Source organism: Macadamia integrifolia, chromosome 10 (assembly GCF_013358625.1).
Source record: "Macadamia integrifolia cultivar HAES 741 chromosome 10, SCU_Mint_v3, whole genome shotgun sequence".
NCBI lineage: Eukaryota > Viridiplantae > Streptophyta > Magnoliopsida > Proteales > Proteaceae > Macadamia > Macadamia integrifolia.
This window is the reverse complement of record NC_056566.1, coordinates 20403474-20418855: the sequence shown is the minus strand read 5'-3', so window position 1 is coordinate 20418855 and position 15382 is coordinate 20403474. Positions and strand designations below refer to the sequence as shown.

The 15382-nt window shown below is 41.5% G+C and overlaps 1 long non-coding RNA gene across 1 annotated transcript; it reads left to right on the top strand.

The window, feature by feature from the left end:
- The first annotated feature begins 1107 nt into the window (after positions 1–1107).
- LOC122090630 lies at positions 1108–6574 on the top strand. The gene is made up of 3 exons (XR_006143712.1): positions 1108–1435; positions 2669–2783; positions 6442–6574. It is a non-coding gene; the product is annotated as an uncharacterized LOC122090630 (long non-coding RNA).
- Positions 6575–15382: the final 8808 nt, after the last annotated feature.

Here is a 15382-nt window from a genome sequence, read left to right as displayed (position 1 = left end):
GAAAATGACATGTAAATATGATGAAACCCGAACTATGGGAAATGAATGGGAAATGAGAACTTACGATGATATGGAGTGGTATTTGGCACCTTTAGGTGATGGTTGGAAATTTACAGATGTGGTGCAACAATGATTGAAAGTACTCAAATGATTGATTGCATAAAATCTATACACATCTGAAGAGAGATTGGTGTGACAGGACATGAAAAATAGGTCTAATTATATGATTGTCGATTTTAATAAATTGATGAATTTGTTAATTGGTGGACTAATATATGTTGTGATACTTGAGTGAAAAAAAATTTCAAAAATAAAAAATTTACAATCATGAGATATGAATGGGATAGATGAATAAATTGATTGTTGACTTGAGTGTATTGATCGGAATAATGAGATGGGAAATGGTAGCTCTTGATTTGATAAAACTTGAATTTGATATGTATGGATAGAAATGAATAGCTACAACAAGCACTCCAATATAATGTGCTTAGATGGGCTTAACGTAAGATTAAAGAATGAGTGACTCATGAAAATGAGATGAAGTATATACGATCATTTATTTTGGAGATTAATTGTCTCACAAATTTTGAGGACGAAGTTTTTGTAAGGAGGGGAGAAATTGTAACACCGTGATCTTAGAACCCCAGCCTCAGAAATAGAAAATTTATGAAGAAGGGGACAAGGTGAAAAAGGACTTATAATTAGGTGACTAGGAGGGGGAAGGATATTTTATTGCAGGGTTTGGGTAGCCTTATGGATGCCTACATGAGTGGGGAAGGGTCCCACATGAGGTGGGATACCTTAACTAGAAGACTGGATAGCAGAGGGCCAAAAAGGGGCTAACCGGTTGGAGAGCCTCTGGCCAACCGACCAGCCGGTTCAGTAATAGAATGCCTAGAATTGGTGTTTTTCTTCTGTGGGCCCCATCATTTGATAGGATTTTTCTACCTACTTTCTGCCATGATTAGAAGTATGTTAGAGGGCTTTTATGTAACTGATTTCATGCTAAATCCTATTTTCTATAAGGAGATATTTGGGTTTAATGAATAGGGAAAAATGGGTTTTTTTTTTTATTGAAGTTAACTTGCCAAAGGTCTGTTTAGCTTATAAAAAGGGAAGTGTCGGCTGAGACTCCCATTTTTGCTGCTGCAACCAAAATGAAAACAGAGAGGGAGAAGAAGGAAAGAAGAAGGCAAAGAAGGAAGGAAGGAAGGAAGGAAGGAAGGAAGAAGTATAAGAAGAAGAAGAAGAAGAGAGAAAGCTGCACCTACCACTGACGCGGCTGCTACTCCTCTGCTTTGCTGCTGCTGCTCTTCCATCTATGTTGTTAGAGGAAGAAAAGGTTGCCAGAGGACATTGCCATAGCTGGGGAGTTGACCTCAGAGCTAGCAAACTGTTGCTTGTGATGCATGCATACTTCAAGAACATAAGAGAGGTAATAAATTTTCAACCCAACCCATTGGATTGAGCTAGGGTAAGATTCAATCAGGGTTAGGGTTAGGTTAATTATGTATTTAATTAAAAAAAAAATTGCCTGTGGGAGCTAGGTATGACCTTTCACAGTGAAAGCACTAAAGTAAGAATCCTAATTAAGACCCGATTTACTATTTCACTGTTCTGAAACCCTAATTCATAGGGATTTTCTAAATTAAGTGGAATTGAAGGTGGGATTGACCTCCACACAGGTCTAATTTAGCCCAGGGAGTATTAGAGCAAGTAGCCACAAATTCTTGTGGAAGAAAGTGGGAAAAAGTGAAGTTCAAATAACCCAATAAAGTGTTTGAGGACCCAAATTGAATTGGGAAACTTGCCTGTTAGGTGTAGGAAGTTTATTGTAATGGATAAGATACTAAATGGAGATTGGAACTGCCAGAGCAAGTGACACGTCAAGGGGTTTGGCTAATAGGCTGAGAACAACCTATTCTGGTTGGCTAGAGAGCCCCTAGCAAACTGGCCAGCCGCTTAGGGCCTGACAGCATAAGGTTGTTATGGATATTTAGATGTAAATGGCTGTGGTCCGTGTGTATATGACCACACCTGCCTAGTAATGGTTTGACCATGGGAAGGCAGCCTTATGACCCAAGTAGAGAAAGAAGAAGCCAAGTAACATACTGGGTTGTGAAATGTCTGAATTGCCCTTATCATGCTTGGAAACCTTATCCAAGTGCACTCTTGCATTAAGGGCAGTGCACACATATCCAATAGGATAAATACAAATTAACCACTTATAGATGTAATTCAGTATACCAAGAATGAGCCCAATAACTATATGGGTTCAGTGAATGATCTATTCAGACCTTGGGAAGCCGATTGAGATACTAGTCGGGTAACTGAGAAGCAAAGGCCAGTGTGTTCCTTATCAGCCAAGTATGGATCTCAACATGAGAATTAAGCTAAAATAAGATAAATGTAATTAACCATTGATTATTATACATAAAATATAATTTACATGTAATTTGTAAATTAGGAACTTTTTATACACATCGGGTGAGGATACGCGAGATTAGGAGTTTAGTGAAGAACACCAAATTTGAGAGATAGGTGAGGGGTTTGTTTGTTGGCTGTTGTTATGGATTGTTTTACCTTTTTCAGCTTTGCTCATATGTTACATTAACTATTATTGTTACACCCGTGCCCTGACTTGGTCTAATTTGAACTGTTGTGATAGTTCTCGGACTGAAGACTGGAAACACGACCAGGTTTTGGCTTGCGGCCACCCATTCATGTTTGTGTATCACATGCCAGTCTAACTGGAGGGGACTTTTACCTTTCGATCCAAGACGGTAAGTAACCCGACTCCTCACATATAAATCCTAACACATACAGTCCCTCCCTATTCTGGAGTGGAAATGGGAAAATATCACCATGGACTTTGTCACAGGCCTACCCTGCACACAGAAGGGCATGGATGCTATTTGGGTAGTTGTGGACCGCTTGACCAAGGCAGCTCAATTTATCTCAATCAGGATCACATTTTCTATCGATAAGTTGGCCAAGTTGTATGTTGATAACATCATTAGATTGCATGGTGTGCCATTTAGTATCATCTCTGATCGAGATCCCATGTTCACTTCCAAGTTTTGGACAAGTGTTCAGAAGGCTATGGGTACACAATTGAATTTAGCACAGCCTTTCACCCTCAGATGGATGGTCAATCGGAAAGAACCATCCATACATTAGAGGACCTAATCTAAGCATGTGCCTTGGATATGAGTTATAGTTGGGATGAGCAAATTTCCTTTATTGAGCTCTTCTACGGTAATAGTTATCATGCCACCATTGGAATGTCCCCATTTGAGGCACAGTATGGCAGAAAGTGTCAGAATCCACTCTATTGGGATGAGGTTGGTGAATGGCGTATTTTGGATCCAGACTTGATACAGGCTACTAGTGAGAAGGTGAATGTGATCAGAGAGAGGATCAAGACAGCTCAGTCTAGGCAGAAGAGCTATGCAGATGTTAGAAGGAAACATATGGAGTTTGGTGTTGGAGACAAGGTGTTTTTGTGGATCTCCCCAGTTAAAGGAGTGATGCGGTTCAACAAGAAGGGAAAGCTTAGTCTGAGATTTATGGGACCATACGACATACTGGAGAGGATCGGATTGGTAGCTTACTGGATAGCCTTACCACTAGAGTTGGAGGGTACACATGTTGTCTTATGTATCCATGTTGAGAAAGTACATCCCCGACCCCACTCACGTATTAACTTACATATCTCATGAGATGGACGAGGATTTTGCCTACGTGGAGTTTTCAGAGAAGATTGTTGACCAGAAAGAGCATGTTCTCCGTAACCGCACTGTTTCCTTTGTCAAAGTGAAATGGATGAACCACCCCGATTAGGAAGCATCTTGGGAGTGGGAAGATGAGATGATGAAGCAGTATCCTGGATTGTTTAAATTTCCAGGTATGCTCAATTTCGAGGACAAAATTCTTATAAGGTGGGGAGAATGTTACACCCATGCCCTGACTCGGTCTAATTTGAACTGTTGTAATAGGTCTTAGACCGGAGATCAGAAGCATGGTCTGATTTTGGCTCATGGCCACCCATTACCCAAGGGGAAGAGATGACCCCATATGTTTGTGCATCGCATGCCAGTCTAACTGGAGGGGATTCGTACCTTCTGATCCCAGCCGGTAAGTGACCCGACTCCTCACATATGAATCCTGACATGTAACGGTGTTGCCTAAAGGCCTTCAGCATGGCCAAGGGCAACCACCCATGCAAGGCCAGCTATTAGACAACAGGAAGTCAAGACAACAAGCTGTCTTGACCATTGGAAATAAGCCACCGGATCCACCGGACTTGAATCCGGTGGGCTATTTTCAGTGAGCCTAACAGGCTGCTATCATGGTGTCGATGCCTGTGGATCCCACCACTCATATCGTAAACAGTCTCGAATGATCCCAAATCAGCTCCCACATTTTTCTTGTGACGTGAACGTGTTTCGGACCTAAGTGGTTGGGTTTTCGGGCTCCGAAAGTCATAATAACTCGATCGGTCCGAATAGAAAACAGACCCTAAGGTCCAAAATTAACACTTAAGTAAGAAATGAGGAATCATTCCTCATTTCTCTTGTGCCCAACGTAAGAGAGGAGAGGAAGGAAGAAAAGAGGAATAAGAAGAAGAAGAAGGGGGAAAGGGCTTACCTTGGCGCCGGCTGCCGCTTAGTTACCAGAATTGTTGCTGAAGGTAGTTTTGACCTAGAAAAAACTAGGTTTAGATGAAATCTTAGTGTACAAACCATGTTGGGGTTGGGGAATGCGTTTTCTATCCTCCCGGTGTTGTTGTCGACCTCGAACCAAGTCCGATGAGCTTCGGCAACAAGTAGTGCCAAATGACCAACTAGGATTTTGATCATTCGATCGATTTATCTCCCAAATGGCTTGGTGGAATCGAGATTTTATTGGCTTAGAATTATGCTGGGAACATCCCCTACAAACTCTAAGAAACAACTCTCGGCGACTGGGCTTGAGCTGAAAAGCCCCAAAATGAGTGGAATGTTTTAAACCACCACCGAAAATAGCCCATCGGATCCACTGGGCCTACTTCCGGTGGCATATTTTTGGTGGAACTCAGAGGCTTATGAGCTCTCTATCTCCACCACCAAAAACAGGATTGATATTTCTGGTGGGAAAAGACCCTGTTTCTGGTGGTTGTTTCCAATGACATTACTATCACTAGGAAACTTGGACTGTATCTTTTGAGGGTGACCCAAGTGGGCCTCTCCCGATCTTTTCAATATGTACTGATGTACGATTGCCCTTGTGTCTAGGATAGTGATGCGCACGAGCCACGAGACCAAAACTGAATGGATTGAACAGTGGCATTATCTAAACCTTAAAACAAATAGAGATCAATAAGGTGAGGGATGGATTGTGTTTATTTTTTTGAATGTTCATTATTATTAAATTTCTCACATGCTTAGAATTACATGTTTAATTGTAATTGCTCAAATACAATGATGATATGTCATATGTTACATTTGTCATTTTATAAATTTTGATATGAATTGTTATGGAATTGTATGATATGATCTGGTGTGGTCGAGGTGGTACCGGTGTTGTGATTTCCGTATGTATGTAGCATTCATGCATTGATTATGTGCATTAGAGTTAGTTGCAATCGTGGGTTATACTTTGTGGCCAAGGTCTCGCTGATGTCGTGTACCCTGGGACTGCATTTGGAAATGGATATGCTTCGTGGCCGATGATTGGCACCGGTGTTGCGTAATCTATACTAAACTATTATATGCATGCTAGATTAGGAAAATGGTCTCGGATTACAATTTGTGGCCAAGGTCTTGCTAGTATCTTATACCTGGACTGTATTTTGAGATGGATTACAATTTGTGGCTGAGGCCTCTTTGGAATCGTGTAATTCATACTAACTGTATCACTATGAAGACATGTAGCATATATGTGGTTAGGTATCACTCCCTATACTACAAATCCTTTCCAATAATGGTTGAGGTGTTAGATAATCCATTATGGTATGTTTCATGTGCCTTTTCGAAATGCCACACCCATGGTATGGTGTGATTGTTGCCGGAGGTGGGAACCTGTCCAGCGTGGCAGATGATGTACCGGTGCCATAACTGCTAGGAGGCAGTTATCAGGGGTTTGCTGGGTGACCCATGGATGCATACGGGGATCGACAGGCTTCTATTCATGGCTAGGGTTTGTATCCTTGCGTAGTCGATGGTGGTTTCGAGATGAAGCCTAATGCTTCATAGTAGCATTTAACAGACGTAGTTTGTATTATTAGGTGGATAATAAATAAATGAACTGCATCACGAGCATCATGGACTATGTGTTTAACTTTCACAATCGTGCATCATAAATTATTACTTCTATTGTTTGGCTTGGATGTGCTTGACCCCACCCCTCACTGAGTGAGTTGAAAAGCTCACCCCACATATACACACTTTTTTTTTTTAGATGATGATGCAGGTATCGTGGTGCCTATGGTGTGTGACCTAGTATCTTCTAGGTCAGAGTATAGTGTGAGCGACTAGTGGATGCTAGAAGCAGGAGAGCATGATCAGGACTGTGCTTGCGACCACTGTGCTTACGCCGCACCGTGAGATTGTTCATCATACTTTGATACTTTTGGGTATAACTTTGGATTGTATATTTTTTTGAGATTATATTATATGTCATGGATGAATGTAATAGAATAACTCGGTTGTTGCTATTATATTATCATTAGACATTTCTCCATTTTATTTATGATTCCTCTACTATAATATGATTCTACTACTTATGTTGGTTTTGATGAGAGATTATGAAAATGTTAAGGTATTGCTATCAGAGATCCTGGTAGGTTTGTAACATAGGTACATGTCTTACTCATACCAACGGTATTCCTAATAGTAAGTTGGGTCTACTAGAAGTGAGGTGTGACAGATATGGTATCAGAGCATGAAGCTCTGCCTTAACTCACAATCTCGACCGAGCCATGACTTGGGGAAATTAGGATTAGATAAAAATCTCAAGACAAAAATAATAAAAATTACACAATTAGGAGACAAGTATAGGTGTTAAAATCGTTTCATTTTAATAGAAAACCTGATTACACAGCTTACACTTTTATAAAATTTAAAGTACGAAAAGCAGGAAAGCCTAACTAACCTAAAGACTAGGAATGTAAATAACAAAAGCAAATGACATAAAATGAAAGTTTAACTAAACCTAAAACATCAAAATTAAAAAAACATAGAAAGGGAAATCCTAAAAAAAAAAACTACAGTGGCAAACATGCCACTACTCCTGCTGCTCTTGCTGCTACTACTACTGGTTCTGTCCTTGGCCCTGAGCCTAGTTTGGACCATGCATTCTTGGAGGAGGCACCGGAATACCGATATGGAAGACCATCGCCTACATCTGTGCCTCTAGGGAGGCCACTCTATTGTCCATAAGACAATAGGTCCTATCTATGCAGTTGAGGCGGCCAGCTATGCTCGTCATTAGTGATGTGGTGGTGTCCAAGTGGGCCATAACATCATTGAGATGATAAGGTCTTGCACCCCTAGTGCCCCGAGAAGTAGAAGCAACCACAGAACCCATAGCCTCGGGATCAGATGGTGGAACCCCACCAACCGCAACAGCTTCTTTTCTTGCACCACCGACACCTCCACCAACATCACCGGCTCTGCCACCCTCTGCCTCCATAGGCGGCACACCTGCCTTTGGATCATGTGTCACCTTCCTCATATTTGGGGTCATCTTCCTTAGAGAATCTTGGTTGAAGTCTGTGACCTCTTCACCCAAGTGTGCCTCTCCCTCCAAATCCATCCCAAAGTGGCAGAAGATATCAGTTAGCATTCTTCCATAGCATAGGTTCCTGACTCAGCGATCCTGCCCCTGACTGAATTAGCATAGTCCACATCAAGAGGCAAGGAAAATGTATCTGCACCCCCATGTACATGCAATAAGTCAAATAGGCGTGAAGTGTGGGATATCTCATCGTAGTGTCCACAAGTGGGGAGAACATTCAACTGGACCGCACGACAGACGACCTTTGGAGTAGGAAAATAGTTGATTGAATGGTTCCATCCCTTGGCCTCCTTAGTCAGCAAGTCGTTTATCTCCTGAAAGGTATCAGGACTCTAGAAGTTATAAGCTAGAGTTGAGGCGGGTAGTACACCAGGTCACTGGCATTATTGACCATTAGAATATTGGCCAACCACCTCATGTCAAAGGAGATCTCCATCCCCTTCATAGAGGAGGTGATCTGCATCTCTTTGATACCCCTGTTCATGCATTGCAAGTTGGAGTAGAACAACCTGACCAGGGTTGGGTAGTAGTACTTATTGGGTTTCAAGATGCAGTACCACCCTACCGCCTCGAACCGTTGACGGAGATGGAATGCATGAAAATCTCTTGTCCTCACATAGACTCTCAGGTCCATATTGCGGTACTTGAATAGTTCCCAAAGTTCTTCGCTCAGCCACAGAGCAAAATAGTATTGGGTTAAACTGAGCAGTGACGTCTTGCTCCTCTTGTTCAAAGGCACGTCGAGTACGTACACAGCATCCAAACATCGTTGCAATATGATTCCAAATGATTTAAGAATGAAAACCTAGTTCAATGGCTGAATGTAAAGCTCACAAAGAAGAAAATCACAAAACTAGGTTACAGAGAAGAGAAACATACCTTTGATGCGTGTACGATGCCAATCGATCACGAAATAGCGAGAAGAAGGTAGGGAATGGGTTGAGAAACTCTCCTTGGCCATTTCCACACCTTTTCACACGTTAGAATAGGGTTTTGTACAATGAAACCCAAACCCGAGTCTATTTATAGCCGTTTTGGAACCACCAGAAACAACCCACCGGAAACACTGGACTGGCTTCCGGTGCCTATTTCTAGTGAAATAAAAAGTCCTAGTTTGCTCTCTGTTTTGCCCACCAGAAATAACACTGATATTTTCGGTGGATTAAGTCATATTTTCGGTGAAAGATGCCCCTATTTCTGGTGATTATTTTTTAAAATAAATTTTTTTTATTTTCCAAATTTGATTATTATTTTATTGCCTTAAGGGAATGCCTCTTTGTGATATGCATGTGATCGGATACAAATATGTGTGGGCCCCACTTATGCATGCCCTAACCCTAATTTTGCCTATTGTATACGTGTGGGACCCAATATGTATGTATGTGTTCCAATTACATGCAACCTTGTATATGCATATGAACTAATTAGATTCCTCCACAAGAATCAAGTCACGTCGAAACACTCAATCCTGATCCCAATCATGCCTATCACCTCCCACTTCCCCTACATGGAACCGGGGTAGACCCTATAATGCACCCCCAGCTCCGTCAGTACTTATAGCCTAGGATGTGGCACCCATCATGGATAACATGATGCGGGGAGTTGAGGAAAGGCAAAACTAGTTTATGGCCATGATTGATGATAGGATCCAAGTGGCAATGGAAGCCCGTAATGCATTGCCCGCACCTCCTACTCCACCGGCACCCATTTCAATACCAGCTAGATCAGCTACCCTTCAAACATCAGGTGGGGCACAAGTACATGGGCAAGGGCATCAAAATGTGCATGGGCATTTGCAAGACCGGATGCTGGATCGAGCCCAGGCCCATGTAGAGGGCTGGACAGACTTGACAAAAATGATGGAGAAGTTCCAACGGCTTATGCCCCCATGCTTCTCGAAGGTGGGTCAAGACCCGTTGTATCCATCAAGATGGATTGGTGGAATGGAGAAAGTTTTTAGACTGATAGGCTGCACTAATGAACAAAAAATTTTATGTGCGGACTATCAACTACAAAACGAAACAGATGATTGGTGGAGTGCTACTGAGCCCATTCTGAGGGCGGGTAATCCAAACCCTACTTAGAAAGACTTCAAGGGAGCATTTTTCAAGAACTACTTTCCAGAAAGCTTCCGAGATAAGAGAGAGAGTGAGTTCTCTCAGTTAGCTCAGGGCTCTCGGCCTGTGCTAGAGTATCAGCAACGTTTTGAGGAGCTATTCCATTTTGCTCTTGAGCATCTCAGAGGTGTAGAGCCAAAGCAAAGAATTTTGAGAAAGGGTTGAGGCCAGGTATTGGATCAACCATAGTTGGGTTGAAACTGCAGACTTATGCCGAGGTGGTCCAAGTGGCCAAGTCTATTGAAGACCGGCATAGAGATAATTTCATGGCCCAGCAAGGAACAGGAAAGAGGCCAGTGGGATCTACTGATTCTAGGGGAGATAGCAAGCCTTTTCGAGTGCCTTATATCAACCCAACTTTAGTGCGATCATCTTCATCCCGATCTTCATCTTTTTCCTTAGATTAGCTCTATGAACTATCCTATGTTCCTGACGACTAAGTTATTCCTTCCACTCCTTCTCCTCTTCTAAACCCTTACACTGTTTTCCCAAAAAATCCTAGCCCTTCTCGATGGACATCTCTTCTTAAACCTAAGAAGACTCCACCTTTAAAGGAACTGGTTCAGGTTTCTCGTTTTGATCAGTTTCAGGTCCTGGCTATAGAAAAGGAACAATTGTTCTCTCTTAAGATACCCCTTGATATGATCCCTCAATGGATAAAGCAAGGATATACTCATCTCCACTTTGGCACAATTAAATTTTCACTTTCTTTCCATGGACGAAAAGGTCTCCCCATGGTCTCTCGAGTAGCCCTTCTTGACAGTCGGTTTCTATAGTATCAACATGCTGTAATCGCCACTGTTAAAACGACTCTGAATGCAAGAACGGTGTTTTTAACATTATACCTAAATTTCAACATTCCTCTTTTAGATCCCCTTCTCTCCACTGCTCCTAAATTCCAGATTCAGATCACTGGAGTTCCTCAGGTAGCTATTGCTCAGGCCGCTACCTTACATTACCAAATGGCCTATCGACTTCAAAATCATGCTTTTGATCTTCTTACAAGCCATGCAGAGGATGCTTTGTTCATAACCATGGACTCTAACCAAGTCCCCTGCTGTACCTATATTCCTAGACAAATTCCTAGAGACGAACTTCTTCGTCTTCTTCCCACTTTTTGGGTAATAGCTTATGAACAACAGATCTCTGGTTCCTTTCAACAAACCACTCCTGAACCTATCCAATCTACAGATCCAGAATATATCAGGCATTCTAATGGAGAAGTAGAAATTCGGTTTCCTACTCCTAAACCTCAAACTCTTTCTCCTACTTTTCCAACCTCTTTCAGAATGATACAAGAAAAGATCCCCATTAAATCTTTTGATTCTCAGGGCAGCCGTATTTATTATTTTCAAGATCCAATTACAGGTCATAAGTATTTTGATTTATGTGACTGTGAATCTTGTCTCCAAGACTCAGATGATGAAGATACTTATTCCACTAAGAATCATGCTTCAAGACGTAAGTCTTCTCAACAGACTTTACAAGCCTGCTACAAGTCAAGAGATTCCACTGTTGGCCCTCTTAGTGATGAATCTAAATATCCTTTCTTCATCAAGTATGGTTATGATAAGGTCACTCCTCAACCTTCTCCTCCTACTTGCAAACCTCCCCCAAAACCAAATCTTCCATATCCTATTATTCCTCCATGTTGTATGTATACCCCAGGATCTTTATCCTCTTCTCCTGTCAGACAATTCCCTAGTCTCGGTGACTCCGGCCCCGATACTCATGGTGTTCGGAAAGTTTGGAAGATTAAGCCTTCAATTCGTCCCACTGGACAACCTGCAGAAATTTTTCAAGCAGAAGCAGCTTTGAATTGGCAACCAAAAAATGTTGTCATCCAAAATCAATACCTTAAGCGCATCCTTGCTCAAACACAACAAATACAAGGCACGTTAACTCTACATGATCACCTTCTCCAGTCTTTACGACGAGAAATTGATCAGGTTCATGCAGAACTGGCTGGAATTGCTTCAAGTGTGCTAGATACCACTACTACCTTTGCCCTTATTGGACAAAAAGGAAAACATCTCAGGCATCTTGAAGCTCAATTCCATATCTTCAAAGGACACATCCTCCTTCTTCTGCAACAAGTCGATAATAGGCCCTTCTTGTCACAATGCCAAGCTTCATTCCACAAGATCCTTTTGCTATGTATGCTCCTCCGGCTCCTCCAGTTGTCTCAACCCCAAGAACATTTCTAATTGAAGAACTTAAAGAACTTCAATGACAACAACGTTCTTTACAAAAAAGAACCAGAGCAACTAGAGGACGTACTCGTGGTAGACTTCCTCCAGCTTGGACATCTATTGCTGCTCTAATGGATCTCAGTGATGATTATGAAGAAGATCCAGATGCCCTCCAAAACACACCACCTCCATTCAACCCATATCCCATGACAGTTTCCTACCCAAATCCTCCACCTCCGATCCAGATAAACTCACCTAATCCACCTCAACCACCTGCTCCTCATGGTACTGGAGCAGCTTCTACACAAACTACCCAACCCATCCATACCATCATCACACCCTCAGAAAATGTTTTATCTGAGTTTCTTACAAACTTAACCATATCAAATCCCCTTCCTTATTTTATGAATGAAGGTCCTACTCCACCTCCTCCTCATGTTTTAGAGATGGATGATGACCCTAAAATTCATAATCCTCCCGATACCCAACCCAGACCTCCTACCCCGGCTCCTCCCTTTACCTCTTATCAAAATCAAGACCCCAACCAATTCTTCACCTTAGATGATATTCCTGTCTCCAAATAGGCGTCAAGAATTGTAGACTTTCATTCTTGGATAAATGCATAATTACTCTAAGAAGGAGCTACCACTGGGATTGACTTATCTAAATTTGTTGCCAGACTTCAAGGAAAACTCAGAGAATGGTATTTAGCCCTCGGTGCTTAGCGACAACTTTAAATTGTCCAACTAGTAGAAAGCCAGTTTATTACCACTCTCTATCAAGAGTTCTTGGGCCCAGGTGCAAATGATCTTTCAAAAGCCCGTGATGAATTTCTCCAAATGAAGTGTTGTTCACTTAATAGATCAGATCTTGATAAGCATTTCTCCCGAATGACAAATAGGTTTCACAAGATTGGCGGTCTTGATGATGAAAACCTTAAGCAGATCTTCCTGAACTCTCTTCCAGAACCTCTAGGTGCAGATACTCAACAGTTTCTAAGAACCCAAAACATTTCTTTAGCCTCTTGTTCTATTGGTTCTCTCTACAGTTATGCTCTTACTGCCCGTGACAAACTTTGCAACATCAAAAAGGTCTGGAAAGATTTACAAGATAGATCTAACAAAGTCTCTTCCGCCTATGATACCTCTTATCTCAAGATCAAATGTAAAGGTGACAACAACTTCTGTGATTGTTCCACTAAGAAGTCTTCTCATTACAACAAATTTCCACCCTTCTCTCAACATCAACATCGAAAGCACACAAAGAAGAAGCACTTCCACTTCAAATCTCCAAAGTTTAAGAAAAAATGGAGATTCCTTCGAAAAAAGCAGTTTAGAGGAAAAAACAAATCCTCTTCTTGCTATGTCTGTGGAAAAGAAGGACATTTTGCCAAAAATTGCCCCCTCTCTCAGAAAAGGAACAAGGTTATTCATATGCTGTCCTCCCTTCACCAAGAAGACCTTATTGATGCAGATCTGGAGTCTTTGTACTCTCTTGATGACTCACCCATAGATCTCTCCCTCTTTGCTATTGATTTTTGAGAAACAGACTCAGACCCAGAGTCTTCCCTCTCTGAGTCTGAGGAATCTGATCCCCTCTACCAAGTAATCCCATTCACAACCATTTCAAAAAAATCTCCCCCACCTTGCCACGCCATCTCCCTTCCACATGTGTCAGTCAAAATAATCCCTGAATTATATGCCAAACCTATTAAGGTAATAGCATTTTTAGACACAGGAGTGGCTACTACCATTATGGCCCCAAAGGTTCTTCCTGAACATCTTTGGAAAACCCTAGAAACCCCTCTCCCATTCCTGGCAGCCAATGGTGAAACTTTTTATATTAATTTTGTGTCCCAACAACCCATCAAAATCTAGCTTCTCCCTACCTTATCATTAACCCATACAGTTTTAGGAACCCATTTCCCAGTAAAAGACCTTATCATAGGTTTTGATGTCCTTAGACATCTCCCACTTCGTTGGACTCCCCATGGTCTTGTTTATAAACAACAACTTCTTCCTTGGTCCCCTATTTCTAACATTTTTCTTGCAGGTTTATCTCTATTTGAGAATTTAAAAGGAAAGATTGTCTCAACATCTTGTGCAGATTCTCATACAGAGTTCCTTACCAAGTGTTCACATCCTCTTTGGCAGAACTCAGACTTCTTCATTACTTTGCCCTTCAAGAAAAATGAAGATGTTAATCCAATAAAGGCCAGCCATCCCAGCATGAATCCAGAACATCTCTCCTTGGCAGTTCAAGAAATCCAACAACTGCAGTCTCAAGGTCTTTTGGAATCAACCGTCTCTCCATGGGCATGTCAAGCATTTTATGTTAACAAGAGGACAGAACAGATTCGTGGAAAAATGAGAATAGCGATTAATTATTAACCCTTAAACTTCTTCTTGGCTGATGACAAGTTCCCATTACCAACTCGTCTGGCTTTACTTCTCTAACTAGCGTATGCAAATATCTTCTCCAAGTTTGATCTCAAAGCAGGATTTTGGCAGCTTGGAATAGTTCCAGAGGATAGACCAAAAATAGCTTTCTGTGTTCCTAGATACCATCTACAATGGACAGTAATGCCTTTCGGCTTGAAAATAGCTCCATCAATATTCGAGAGAGCTATGAGGAAAATATTTGCTCCAATTCAAGACCATTCCCTCATTTATATTGATGACATTCTTCTCTTCTCAAAAGATGAGGCGGAACATCTTCAACTTCTTCAACAGTTTCATACAATTGTTCAAGAATATGGTCTTATGCTCTCTCCCAAAAAGATGCACATTGGTGAATCTTCCATTGATTTTCTCAGAGTAACTATCTCCAAAGGAAGATATGAACTTCAGCCTCATATTGCCACATCTCTTCAACAATTTTCTGATGGTCATCTAACAAAGAATCAAGTTCTGATATTTCTTGGATTTGTGAACTATATGACAGAATTTCTTCCTCAACAGATCAAGTATACCTCCCTGCTTCACCAACTTTTGAGAAAGAAAGCTCCTCCATGGTCTTCAGCTCATACTACTGCTATCCAAGAATTGAAGAAGCTTTCGATAAATCTTCCTGCACTCCAAATTCCCTCTGACGGTAAAAGAATTTTGTAAATAGATGCAAGTGATACTCACTGGGGTGTGGTTCTATTTGAAGAAAATAAGACAACAAAACTGAGAACTGTTTATAGCTACAAAAGTGGATCTTTCAAACCCTCAGAAGCTCACTATCACTCAACCTTCAAAGAGATACTAGCAGCCAGACGAGGAATTGAAAAATTCCAATTTCATCTCATTG